At 41.4% G+C, this 12,360-nt stretch overlaps 2 long non-coding RNA genes across 3 annotated transcripts in view; one reads left to right on the forward strand and one right to left on the reverse strand.

Annotated features, from left to right (window-relative positions):
- LOC134421630 (uncharacterized) overlaps positions 1-12,360 on the forward strand; it is a 158,976-nt gene that overhangs the window by 117,907 nt on the left and 28,709 nt on the right. The window lies entirely within an intron of this gene.
- Positions 5,769-7,673, reverse strand: LOC134421629 (uncharacterized). Its single transcript, XR_010028634.1, has 2 exons — positions 7,487-7,673; positions 5,769-7,365 (listed from the first exon to the last, which is right to left on the reverse strand). It is a non-coding gene; the product is annotated as an uncharacterized LOC134421629 (long non-coding RNA).

The following is a 12,360-nucleotide window of genomic DNA, read 5'->3' on the forward strand; positions in this document are numbered from 1 at the left end:
GGGCTACAGTGAGCTCATGTTTATTTTAATGCTGTTTGTTGCTCTGCTCAAACAACCCCCTGGATGATTTTTGGCCTCAAGTGCTCACTCCAAAGAAGCCTCTGTGAGTAAACACCACCTGCATGGTGGAGCACACCACGAGCCACTGCTGCCACTGTGTTTCTTTCTTATCATCCATAATGTGGGAATGGGGCAGCCAGGCTCTGCAGATGGCAGGCACGTGTGCCCAACATCCACATTTTATAGCTCTGATCAATAAAATGAAAGCTTTCCCACCTCTGATGGTAAAAATTGTCTCTCTTTAGTTACTGGTTAATCTCTGTCCCTGTAATTTCCAGGTAATATTGTCTTTAAATATTTGCATTTAATTTTGGCATTGTTGAGCAGTTGGCCTACGTATTAGATTTTAATAGAGCCAACATTTTCTTGGTGTTATCTAGAGTTTTAATTTATTAGCTCCCCTCCTTAGTGAAGAATTAACTTTGATCTTCTCTTATCTGCTCTTGTGTTTGTGGTGACAGTATCTTCTGCAATGTAATCCCTTATTTTCTGGCTTTCTGGGAGAGCTCAGAGGTTAAAATCAGCTTTTCTGCTCAGCCTGTGGCACCCCAGGGGTGCAGAGCCACCTCACCTGAGCTGTGCACCTCTGAAGGTGGGAGCAGGAGCAAACCTGAATTTCACACCATGCCTTGCCTTTGATTAGACTGTCCGTTTTGGATTTTAAATTTTAAATTTAAATTAAACATGAATGCCTCAGCCACCAGAGGAATGGCACATTTTAGTGCCTGCAGTGTTTACAGGATTGAGGATAGTTCTGGAAAATTGTTTTTTACAATGCAAATGTTTTCAGGGCTTCCTGGTTGTTGAACCTAGTCAGGAGTCCTCACTGATGTCTATATTCTGCTGAGCCTCTCTCCTAAGGTTTGCCTGTATTTGTGTGATGTATTTGGGGTGGAGGGGGCAAGGTCTGTCCCAAAAAATGACTCCTCATCAGGAGTCATTTCCAGAGAATGTTTTTTTTCTGTAGTTCTATAAAAGCTTTTAAAAAGCATCACCAACAGCAGTGCATGAAGGAACAAATAAATTCATTACAGTGGGAGTTGTTGGAGGAGATAATGGTTCTCTGTCCTTGACCACATGCCATCCTGGAGAGAAATGGGGCATCTGACTGCCCAAGTGCTCATTTACACTTCACAGGACCATTATTTACACATCTAAATGGTATTTTTATAGTCTTATTGAGCACTTTGAATATCATCATTCTACTCCCTGGTTTAAAGATGGAACTAAAATCAAATTTCCATTTTGTGATCAAGTCCTTTTACATTAAAATAAAATAAAAACCAGACAAATTGAGGTATCTGATCACAATTAATTCTTTTGCTCTCATTCCATTGGTTTTTTGCTCTCTGCAAGCAACATTTTCTATTTAAAAAGTAAACACAATAAAGAAAATAAAGTCAGGAGGAAGGAAATGTGTAAATCTTTGTCAGCTTTGCTTTGCCACAGTAAGTGCAATGTGATGTTTCCAGCATCCACTAGAACAGCATCATTTTTGCTGCTGACAGTGTGATTACTCTTTTTTTTTATGGGAGAAAAACAGGAGCTTTTCCCTGTGTTAAAATCTCATTTTCTTAATCTCATTCACTGCTGGTACCAGACTCCTCAAATTGGACATTTTTCCTCTCAAGCCATGCATGGATGTACATTCTGATCCTACTGTTAAACTTCATGGAAAAAAAAAAATTGACCCGACCATGTCAGCACATTTTTATGAGTAAAACCCCAGAGTCTCTTATTGGAACTCCTGGTAGCTTATGGGTTTATGTGCAGCTTTGGTAAGAGCTTTTATATAAGTGAATGTATTTTAAACCAGCATTTGTCAGAATTCTGTATTATTACATTTTTCCAATTCTGTTGATTTATGTGTAATCTTCTCATTTCCTCCCTCAGCCCTGTAAAAATGATCCTCACTGCTGTGCTGCTCACACAGCAAAAACTGGCCAACTCTGCCTCAGATGCCTGCTTGATTCTGTCCTAACAGTGTCCACATGCCAAAAATTCCCTCAGTAATTATTTCTGCCTCCTAAATCTTCTTCCCCTGCTTTTCCCACTCCATGGAAACTCTCCCTTGACCTATATATGTGCCCTGTTTTACACAGTTTGTTGCTGTACTGGGGCTGCTCTCAACCTTGTATACATTTTCTTTTCTTCTGTATAACAAATTGCAGGTAACAAATACATAGGCCTGTTAAAATTATTACAGATTGCCAACCCTCATTCATTTTTTTGGTGGGAAAATTCAAATGGAGTTCTCCATCCTCTAGGAAATCACTGCCTTAAATCTGTTGAACAGTTTGAGACTATGAAACCAACTTATTGCAATAAATTACCAGCTTAAATAAATTTGCTTGTTCTTAAAAATATTTTTAAATGAAAGTGTATGTTTTGTGTTTCCAAATTTAAATTCTGCAGATTTTTAAAACCCATGCTTTCAAAGGTTTTTTTTTTTTTTTTTTTTTTCCAAAATTTGGCCCCACAGGTTACAAATTCCTTATTTGAATTATAATCATAGAATCATAAAATGGTTTGGGTTGGAAGGGATCTTAAAAATCTTCTTGTTTCAACACCACTGCCATGGGAAGGGTGACCTTACAAAATATAATCATTTGTTTTATAAAGGGTCCAAGTTTCATGGCATTTTTCCAGTATTCTTACTTCAAAACAGAAAATCCTTACCAAAGCAGCTCCCAAAATCCAATAGGTGTTAGTTAAATAACAAAACTCCTCCAAGTAAGAACATCAAAAATTGATTAATTTTTAAAATAACTGAGTTTTTTCCCTACAGTTCTGTTTATTACATTTATTATAATAAAACACATTTATTTTATCTTTATACACTTCCATTTCCCATATTTATTTGAATCCTTTCATTCCACTTCTTTTCCAGGAGCAGGATTCTACATTCCCAGGGAACACGAGGGCCCCATAAGCAGTGAATGCTAAAAGCCCTTCGGTCACTCTGGCCCCTGCCCCATAGTGCTCAGAATAAATAACAGTGCAATATTTAACCCCAGTGCCATATTTGGGTGCATTCACAACCCCAAATGTGCAACCCAAGGGGTGAGGTGACCTCTCCTGGCTGAGGGGCACTGAGGTGTCCCTGAGCAGGGGTTTGGCAGCTCCTCTGTGGGCAGGGCCTTCATCTGCTCATTCCGCATCCATCTGGAGGGCAGAACTTTATTAACAGCCCCCGTACTCTCTGACTCACAATCTGCTCCTGCAGCACAACCTCTTCTTCACAGAATGAATTCACAGAATGACCAGGTTGGGAGAGGCCTTCAAGATCATCAAGTCCAGCCCAGCCCCAACCCCTCAACCCAACCCTGGCCCCCAGTGCCACATCCAGGCTTTGTTAAACACACCCAGGGATGGGGACTGCACCACCTCCCTGTGCAGCCATTCCACAACTTTATCACCCTTTCTGTGAAATCTTTTCCCTGATATCCAACCTGTATTTCCCTTGAGGCTGTGTGCTCTGGCTGTGTCAGTGCTGCTGCAGACAGAGCCCAGCCCCAGCTGAGCACAGGCACCTTTCAGGAGCTGTGCAGTGATGGGGGCAGCCCTGAGTCTCCTTTTCTCCAGGCTGAGCCCCCCCAGCTCCCTCAGGGGCTCCTCTCAGGGTTTGTGTTCCAGCCCCTCTGGATGTGCTCAGTGTCCCAAGGTCCTGCCCAAGCTGAGGGGCAGAGCTGGACACAGCACTCAGGGTGTGCTCTCACCTGGCTGTGTTGTGGCTTTTCCTCTGCTTGTCACTTTGCAGCCTGGCTGAAAAAGAGCCCACAACCCCTTAATGAACTTGGTTTGGGCTTCCTGTCTCCTCTGTCACCAAATGACTAATTACTAATTTCCAACTATGAATAATTTACATTACATCCTCCTTCTTAACCTCAGGGGTATTTCCTTGGATTTATGTGCTTTAGATTTCTGCAAAGGCTTCATCGAACACCTGCCTGAAATATAGAGCAATTTTCCAAGCAACATTTTTAAATATTTTACATCTGTCATGAAAATTAGGAAGTTTATCTCTGAGTTCTCTGCTAAATCTAACATGTCAGATTATTCTTATTCTTATACAGGAGTCTTTAAATTAAAGGTTTTAAAATCTTGGTTTTCCAAAACTACAGCAAAGCTGCACTTCCCTACATACTTGTTCTTGCCTTGTCCTTCAGTCTTCCCCCAAAAATCTCTTTGCAGAGCCTGGATTATGATTATTGCAATAGATGTTCTGGTTGCTACCAGCCAACCTGGTTATTCTGTTTTTTGTCACAATCCTTTCTGGTAATCTGGGCTGCCTACAAGTGCCCAAGGGGATGTTTTCCCCAAACATGTAATTATCCTCTGTTTGCCACTTCCTCTGCCAGGACCAAACCCCTGGCCAGTCTTGGATTAGTCAAATTTAGAGCCCATGGCTCTGTGCTGTTGATCTCTCTCCCCTGCCTGACCTAAATTCCATTGTACACCTGCCATGCTGCATTTGCTTAAACCTGGAACAAATTCTGGTTCTTGATGTACTGCCAGTCTCAGTTTTTAATTCAGGGAGCTGACTGGGCACGGGGATTTGTCTCTGCACTGACTTGTGGACCTGCCACAGGACTGCTGTGCACGTGCCTCTGACTCAAAAAGCCAAAAAAAAAAACCTCAAAAAAACCCCAAAAACTGAAAAAAACCCAAAACCTGGCGCTCCAGGGATGGAGGGCACACCCCAGAGTGCAGCCTCTGCCCAGAGCCCCTCATTCCCCCTGCTGCTCCCAGTGTGGCTGCTCCTGCTTTGGGCTGCCACTCCCTGCCCAGGAAAGTCTGAGTGCATAAAACCCATTCAGTTGTGGATGAAAAGTAAATAAATAAACCAACACCATGGAACAAACACCTTCTGTAGAAGTCATATTTCAAAAAGTGCAGCTCAAAGTAAAAAGAAGTTTCTTGGAGAAATGTGGTCACTGGCTCTATGTTCACTTCCCTTCTGGAAGGGATTTATATATTTATATCCTTGGTTTTTTCTAACACATGATGTAATCCCTGTTTTTCTCTTACAAATAATAACATAAACATAATTCTATGACATATAAACAATAATATAAACATTAATCTGTAATTGGGGCTATGAAGTAGGGTTCCACAGTTCTTGCCACCTTCAGATGAATATTTACTTTTATAATTTGAACTGATCTATCCTTAGGGAAAATATTCAGGAACCTGATATATATCCAAAATTAGTGAACACTAGAATATTTTGATCCAAAGAACTTGGTCAGAGCCATAGCTGAAATATGACTGGAAAAGTCCACAGTACCCAGCAGTAGCATCCAGGTCAGCATGACACTATTTTCCTCTAGAACAGGATCCTTAGGCCTGCCCTTGGAGCTGATCATGGAGCAGCACTCCCAAGCATGGCAGAGCTCTACTCTGCATTTTCACTAAACCTCAGGACCAGAATAATGGGCCAGTTGATAAATTCCAAATAATTCTCCACACCTGGAGAACCATGTGAAAGATGGAGCGTCCTATTCTTGGAAACAGGCCCCTAAATTATGCCAAAATTTCATTTGGGAGTCTAAATCCTGGAGTGGATCTGACCAAGGTGATATGATCCTTCTGAGTGATCTAGAATTTAAAGCCTTCTGTTCTTGGAATACCTAAACCTCATCAATTTTCCCCTTTTTGGTTTCTCTCCAATATGGGATTTTATTTTAATAAAATCCACTGCAAGGTGCAAAGTGGAACGGTTTAATTAAAGTTAGGACAATGGGAAGAGTTTCCAAATAACCAGAAACTTTCATGGCTCAAACTACATGAAACACATATTAATTATCACTGCAAAATAAGTTCAAACAATGAAAGAAAAATATTGATGGATAAAGTTGGGAAGGTTGGCACAGGGATTAAAGTGAATTATTTGTGTCAGTGTGTCACCAGTAGTTTTTCAGGTGACTATAAATCTAAAAAACTTCCTTGTGTTTCATGAAGGTTGCATTATATTCAAAAGTACTTCTTGATATTGCAGGTGGCACTGGAGACTGGAATTCAATCTTCAGTGTCTCCATTTGAAATTTTCACTGTTGTCAAAAATGAAGAGACAAGGAGGTGAATTCTTTGCAGTTGTTTGTTGTTTGGGCAGGGAATTTGCCTTTGACATGTGTGTACAGTGCAAAGCTCCCTTGGGGTGTGACTGTCCTGTTAATGCTACCATTAATAATAATGTAAATAAGCTGTCAGCTCAATTCTTAAGTAATTCTGCCCCAAATCCTAGCTGTGATCTCTTCACATGCCAAAGGCATTACATTGATAAGACATTTAAAGTGGTCTCATTTAGCTTATGCCATCTGATCTTTCAGCAGGTGAAGTGTTGGAGGTGTGTGGATCCCACCTCCTTTCCACAAAATCAGACATTGGGGTAAAGCACAGGGAAGAGAGGAACCTCTGGGATTAACTGAGATGGTGAAATGGTTGACCTTAGGAAATAGGGGTGAAAGTTGCCCAATTGTTAGATTTATTCTGGTAAATAATATGGGTTTAAATTGTCTGGCGACTATTTTGATACTCAGCCATGAGGCTACTTAGATTGATAATTTCTTTAGGGTCTGATTTACTTTCTTGTCCCTTGTCCTCATGACCAAGCCAGGAGTGGTATTGGTTATTCTGGTACCTTTTACCACTAATAAAATCTCCACTCTGATCTAAATACTGCTTTTTCTCAGACAAGAATTCTCAAAAAGCTTGGTTTTCATCCTGAAAAGTTGAAAATTTTAAAACAGCTTTAAAGCCTGTTAAAAAATCACCATCTAAGTTACCATAATATTTTAAACTCCACCTAGGGCACAAGGAGTCTAGACTGGATAGATCTGGCATAATTATTTGGTTAATTCTAGTACAATTTAAATAATTACAGCTCTTCCATTTGAGACTGTGTTTTCCAGAGCAGCACTGCACATTCCTGCTGATGGTTGTGAGCAGAGTTTGCCAATGTCCAAATCTCCCTGTTCCCCCAGCCCAGGAGCACAGCAGGACCCATGGCTTGGAACCAGAGCTCTACCATGGGCTGTCTTTAGACCTTCACAATGGTCCTGAAGGAGTTCTGGCAGGATCTCCAGGAGATGGATGCACGTGCTGAGCTTTGCAAAGGGATGACAGATCAGATACCTCATGGGCAGCTGGTGCTTGCAGCCCTGTATTTTTTCCTTTGGAAGTCCCAGAAAAACTGATTTCTGCTGACTGACAAGGAGAAGCAGGGCCTCCACATCTCTGGTGTCTTTCCAGTCAAGTTCCCAAATCCTCTGGGGCTTTTTAGTGCTGTAGCCTTGGAGACAACTAGAAAAAAAATCAATTACTGAGTCAATGCCAAGTGGGAAAACGAGACAAAGAGCCTTCCAAGAGCACAAAAAACTGAGATGAGGCTGAAGAAAACAAACAAGAAGAATGGTAGTCCTACCTCATCCTGAAGTGGAGCTCACATAAAATAAATGCTGATGGGTTTGCTTTCCAAGTGGAACATGGGAGAGAGTGAGCAAGGGAGATTGTGAAAGAAAAATCATTTGCACATTAAATATCTGGAGGGAGCACTTTCAGTCATGCTGGAAACTCCAATTTTTCCAAAGCATCCTGCAGCAGACTGCACTCATGCCTAGGAAAGAGTAAAGGTGTCTTGGATCAGGCAGCACCCAATATGTTTATGCAGCCCTGATGGGAAGAGACGTTTATTCAAGCTGCTTGCCAAAATTATATGTGCTGGAGGCTGCTAAGGAAGGGAAAGAATTTATTATTTGTAACAGTGCAATGTTATATATGTAGAAGAAAACTCACCTAAGTAAAATGGATTCTAAGTAATTTCAAGCCAGGCTTTCTCAAACTGGAGGAGGAACAGGGTGGGGGACAGGAAAATTATTTGAGTTGGATTCTTAGCTCACAGGAGCTGCACAGTGAGTCAGTGTGAGCAGGAATTGGGCACCAGAGTGGGTTGTCCTCCACAGAGGTGGCACCACTGTCCCACCCTCCCTCCCTTCCCAACACCTCCAGTACCTCCATCCTTAAATGCCTGATGGACAATATGGGCCAGCAAGCCAGCCTAGCTCAACTCCAAGTAATTTTTCCTTGGGGTGAATTAATTCCCCGAATCAACAAACCAGCAAGTTTGTTGGTATTATGGAAAATAATATCTACATGATTCCATTCCTCTAATGGAATAATATCTATATAATGCCATTACTCTGAGATTACAGCATCTCATCCTTAAAATGAAAAAATAAATAACCAAAAACTCCATGACCTTGAATGCTTGAAAAGTTGCAGAGCAATCCTTCTAGATCCTACAGTGATTCTGAAAAGCACATTTTCTAGCCAAAGCCTCCTTGCCCTAAATTTTGGAGCTGTATCTCTTTGCTAGATTGAGCTGGATCTCGCTATTGAAATGTAACTCATGTGCAAGAGCCTCGTATAATCTGCCTCAAGGAATTATTACTGCACTTAAAGCAAATTGTTTTGCAAGCACTGGGTTTCTGTTTTGTAATAAATCTAAACTTTCTTTGTCTTGCTTTATTTTGCTTCAGTGAACAACATCCCCTCATTGTCTTTTCTTCCCGAGATGTTTGAATAATTATTGTTTTCAAAGCAGGAGGTTTTGTTTGATTGAGTATAAATAGTTGTATAAATCTGCATACCTCAAAACACACACAAAGAAAGACAGGGAGATGAGACAGCAAAGAGAAAATGAGGAGAGCAGATTAAAGGGGAAAAAAAGAGAAAATAGAAACTTTCTGTTTGAGTCACTGCAGCTCTTTGACTTCCATTTGTGATATTTTCAAGGAGTTTGAGGTCTTGGTTCTCCAGAAGAACTTGGGAAGACCCAGTTATGTAGCAGATGATTTTGTGGACGCACATCCTGCATCCCTCTATCTCCCTCACTTGGCTACACCCAGAGGCAATCACAGAAGCAGGGTCCTGCAAAATCAGCTGAATCTGTCTTGTTTTTTAATTAAATGTGGGAATTCCCTTAGATATTGTTTTGACATTAAAAAAAAATCAAAATTTTAACAGGACTTTCTTACCAAGCCAAACAACAAAGTGGGATGAAGAAATGTACCTCTATCCCAGCCAACACAAGAACAGGGTTTGGCCATTTTTGTTTTGCCCTTTCCTAGAAATTCTCTCACAGAGTGATCCTAAACTCTGCCCAGGAACTGGATCCTCACCAGCCCCATCCACCTGCATGGGAAAGCAGCAAGCAGGAAGGAAAAGAGCTTTGATTGATCTTCCTTGGGAAGTGCCATGGAAATGGCCATTCAGCAGGGATCAGCAGGGTGAAGGAGAAAGGATTTTGATGCAGGCTGTGTCAGATGTGCAGCTGCAGTGTGGGGAATACCTTGCTTCACACAGCACAGTTTGCACTTTTACCGTGTGGAAGCTGAATTCTTTGGGGTTTTTCCTAGGCAAACAATTGCTGTGCTATTCTTGAACCAGCACTTCCTCCCTCTGGAAAAGCCCAGGCACCTCAGCTTCCATTCTTGTGTTCCAGCTCTTGGCTCCCCTGCTCAAGCAATGTATTTGTCTGATACTGTAGCTCAGGAACAATATAAAATGCAATGAAATCCTCAAAATACTTAATGGACTGGATCTTGAAGTTTTATAGGCAGAGGTCTTGGGTGCCCTTTACCCTGTAACTTCACTGAAATACTTTGTAACTGAAGAAATTTAAAAACAAACCTATCAAAGGATTTAATTTTCCATGATTTAAGCATAGTTTTAAAGAACATTTCGCACTTACTGGCTTTGTGCTTTGTGTAAATGCATTAGCTGTTGCCAATATTTTTTAATCTGTATCTGCATTAACTTGTATTTACCATCTGTTCCTTAAATGGGAACCCTGTAATAGGTTATGTTTAACATGAGATTAATGAAGAGAAATGGGCCTGCAGTCACATTTTGTAGTAAACTGTTGTCTCAGCTCTACCTTTGGTGTCATTTACAGCAGGTGGGCAATGGCAGGGGATTTTGTGATGGTGCCTCAGCAAAGTGGGCCATGGCCAGGTCACTCTCTGAGCTGTCAGGATTATCTGCTGGGAAAAATTGGTGCTGTTTCCAATGGGAGGAAAATTCAGTGGAATAGGGCATATTGGAATAAGAAATATTTGTCCTGCAAGAGACAATTCTATTGGTAATTCAGTATTTTCAGGTGAGGTGTTTGTTAAGATTTCTTCAGATGAAATAGCTGTCTTGGGGAGGTTTTAGGAAAGAAGTCAATGTGTCATTTTGCAAGCCAACATATTTATATCAAACAGGACACCCCAAACTCACACCACTTGAATCTGTGGCTGCTTCCAAGGAGTTCTGTCTTGTGAGCACAGTCCCAAGTGCACAGATGAGACTCCTTTGAGGACTAAAATGTCACGTTCAAAAGGAAAATCCTGGTTTTTACATTGTTTGGAAACGTCTTCCGTGCCTCCTAGAGAACATACAAACAAAAAGAAAGTAAAAACATACAAAAGAGTATTCCAAGAAAATGTTGCAATGAAAAGAAAACGACAGAGAACTTCCTCTGTTTGGATCAGTAAATACAAAGCAAATCTCTACAAACAAACTCCTTTCAGCGAAGATATCAGTGAAGTTCACAGCACAGGTCATGAGATCCTGGGCTGTTCCCTCCATTTCGGGGGGAATTACTGGAAGCAGTTCCTGCCAGCCCTGGTGGAGGCTGTGTGTGTTGTGCGGCCAGGTCTCCAGCTGACTGTGGGACTGACACACACCACCCCTGAGCCTGCTGCCTGCAGCTCCTCCAGGAGAAAACCAGCTCAGCCTGGAAGCTGCAGCTCTTCAGAGAGAAATAAGAAATATCTGCTGTTTTTTCAGGCAACAAGGACGCTGCCCTGTGCAGGTCACCACTCAGAGCCTGACACAGAGCATCAGCTGGGGCTGGTGGTCGCTGCGCAGCCAGCTGAGGGTCATGCCCCGTGTCCAGCGTGTCCAGCAGCCTCAGCAGGAGGCTCAGCACAGCTGCAGAGGTTCAGTCCATCTGGGAGCTCTTGCTTTATGCCCGCGGTATTTTCCCCTGTGTTTAATACCCTGCAGTTCGCTGATTTAATCGTGGAGCTCTGGCCAAGATTACATAATTATTAAACTCTCTGTTCTTGAACTCCTTGTAGCAAAAAAACCCAGAGTTTTCTCTCGACCCTTTATCGGTGATTTTTCTATGATTTGTCAAGTTCCCATTCCTCAGGTTGCAGAGGAAACTCTCCTCCCCTTTTTTCAGTACTCCCTAACTCTGGGACGTTTTTAGGAAGCAGGAAGTACCAAGCAAGTTTTCCCATCTCTTTGTGGTCACCCTGAGAGCACATCCCTCTAAATCTTGTGAGTTCAGAATGACTTTATTATCCAGAGGGACTTTTGTAGCTTCTTGACTGCAACACTTCTTGACTGGTGCTCAAATTTCAGCACCAACTGTTGTTCATATTTTGCACCCATTTCAATGGTGGCTGGTCCCCTTTTATTGTCACCTTTTCATTTATTCTGAAGTCTGAGCTGCTCATAGTGCTGTGCTGCTTCTTTCCTTCTGAATTTCCCATCCTCTTTACCCACAGACATTTTATTCATGTAGTCCCTTCTGTTTGCTATTTGCTTTCCTTGCTTAAAATCCAAATGCTGGTTAGTTGAGAGAAAGTGTCTATGCCCACACGGCAGGCTGAATGATCACAGCCTTTAAAATGCAGGATTTTCCCCCTGAAATACCTGCAGAGAAATATATTCTGTGTTTACTGGTTCAGCTGAAAAATGCAAAATAGATGCTGAAACCCAAATTTAACAAAAAGGACACAAGCAGCCTCTCTCAGTGCTTGTGTAAGCTTGAGAGAATTTTCAATACAAAAGTGTCTGAACAATTATTTGATTTCTTTGAGTGTTTAGTTGGAAGTGCTTTCTTTTTTTCCAGCCATTTTTGAGTCACAGAGCTGTCACCACACCAAAGTCCTGTTTCTTCATCAAGGCTGGTGTTTTACTGTGGCTCTCTGAAACAGAAGGCTGAAAATCAGGTAGCACACAGCAAATGTCAAAAGAGGGAATTAACCTGCTAAAAATGCCCAGAACTGCTTCTTTTAATTTCTCTCTCTCTCTCTTATTTTTTTTAAGTCATTTATTGAAGATCCAAGGCCCAACCCTATTAACAGGATGATACAAAGGGCTTTTTGAACCTGGAACTTTTTAAAATATTCATATTGTATTATACAAAATGAAATGCTTGAGTGTTTACATTCTTACCTTTTTGAGCTTTGTCTACTTATTTTTAATTTTTTTTTTTAAATCACAGTTGTCAGTATGCTC

The sequence above is a fragment of the Melospiza melodia genome, chromosome 9, assembly GCF_035770615.1.
Source record: "Melospiza melodia melodia isolate bMelMel2 chromosome 9, bMelMel2.pri, whole genome shotgun sequence".
In the NCBI taxonomy this organism is placed as follows: Eukaryota; Metazoa; Chordata; class Aves; order Passeriformes; family Passerellidae; genus Melospiza; species Melospiza melodia.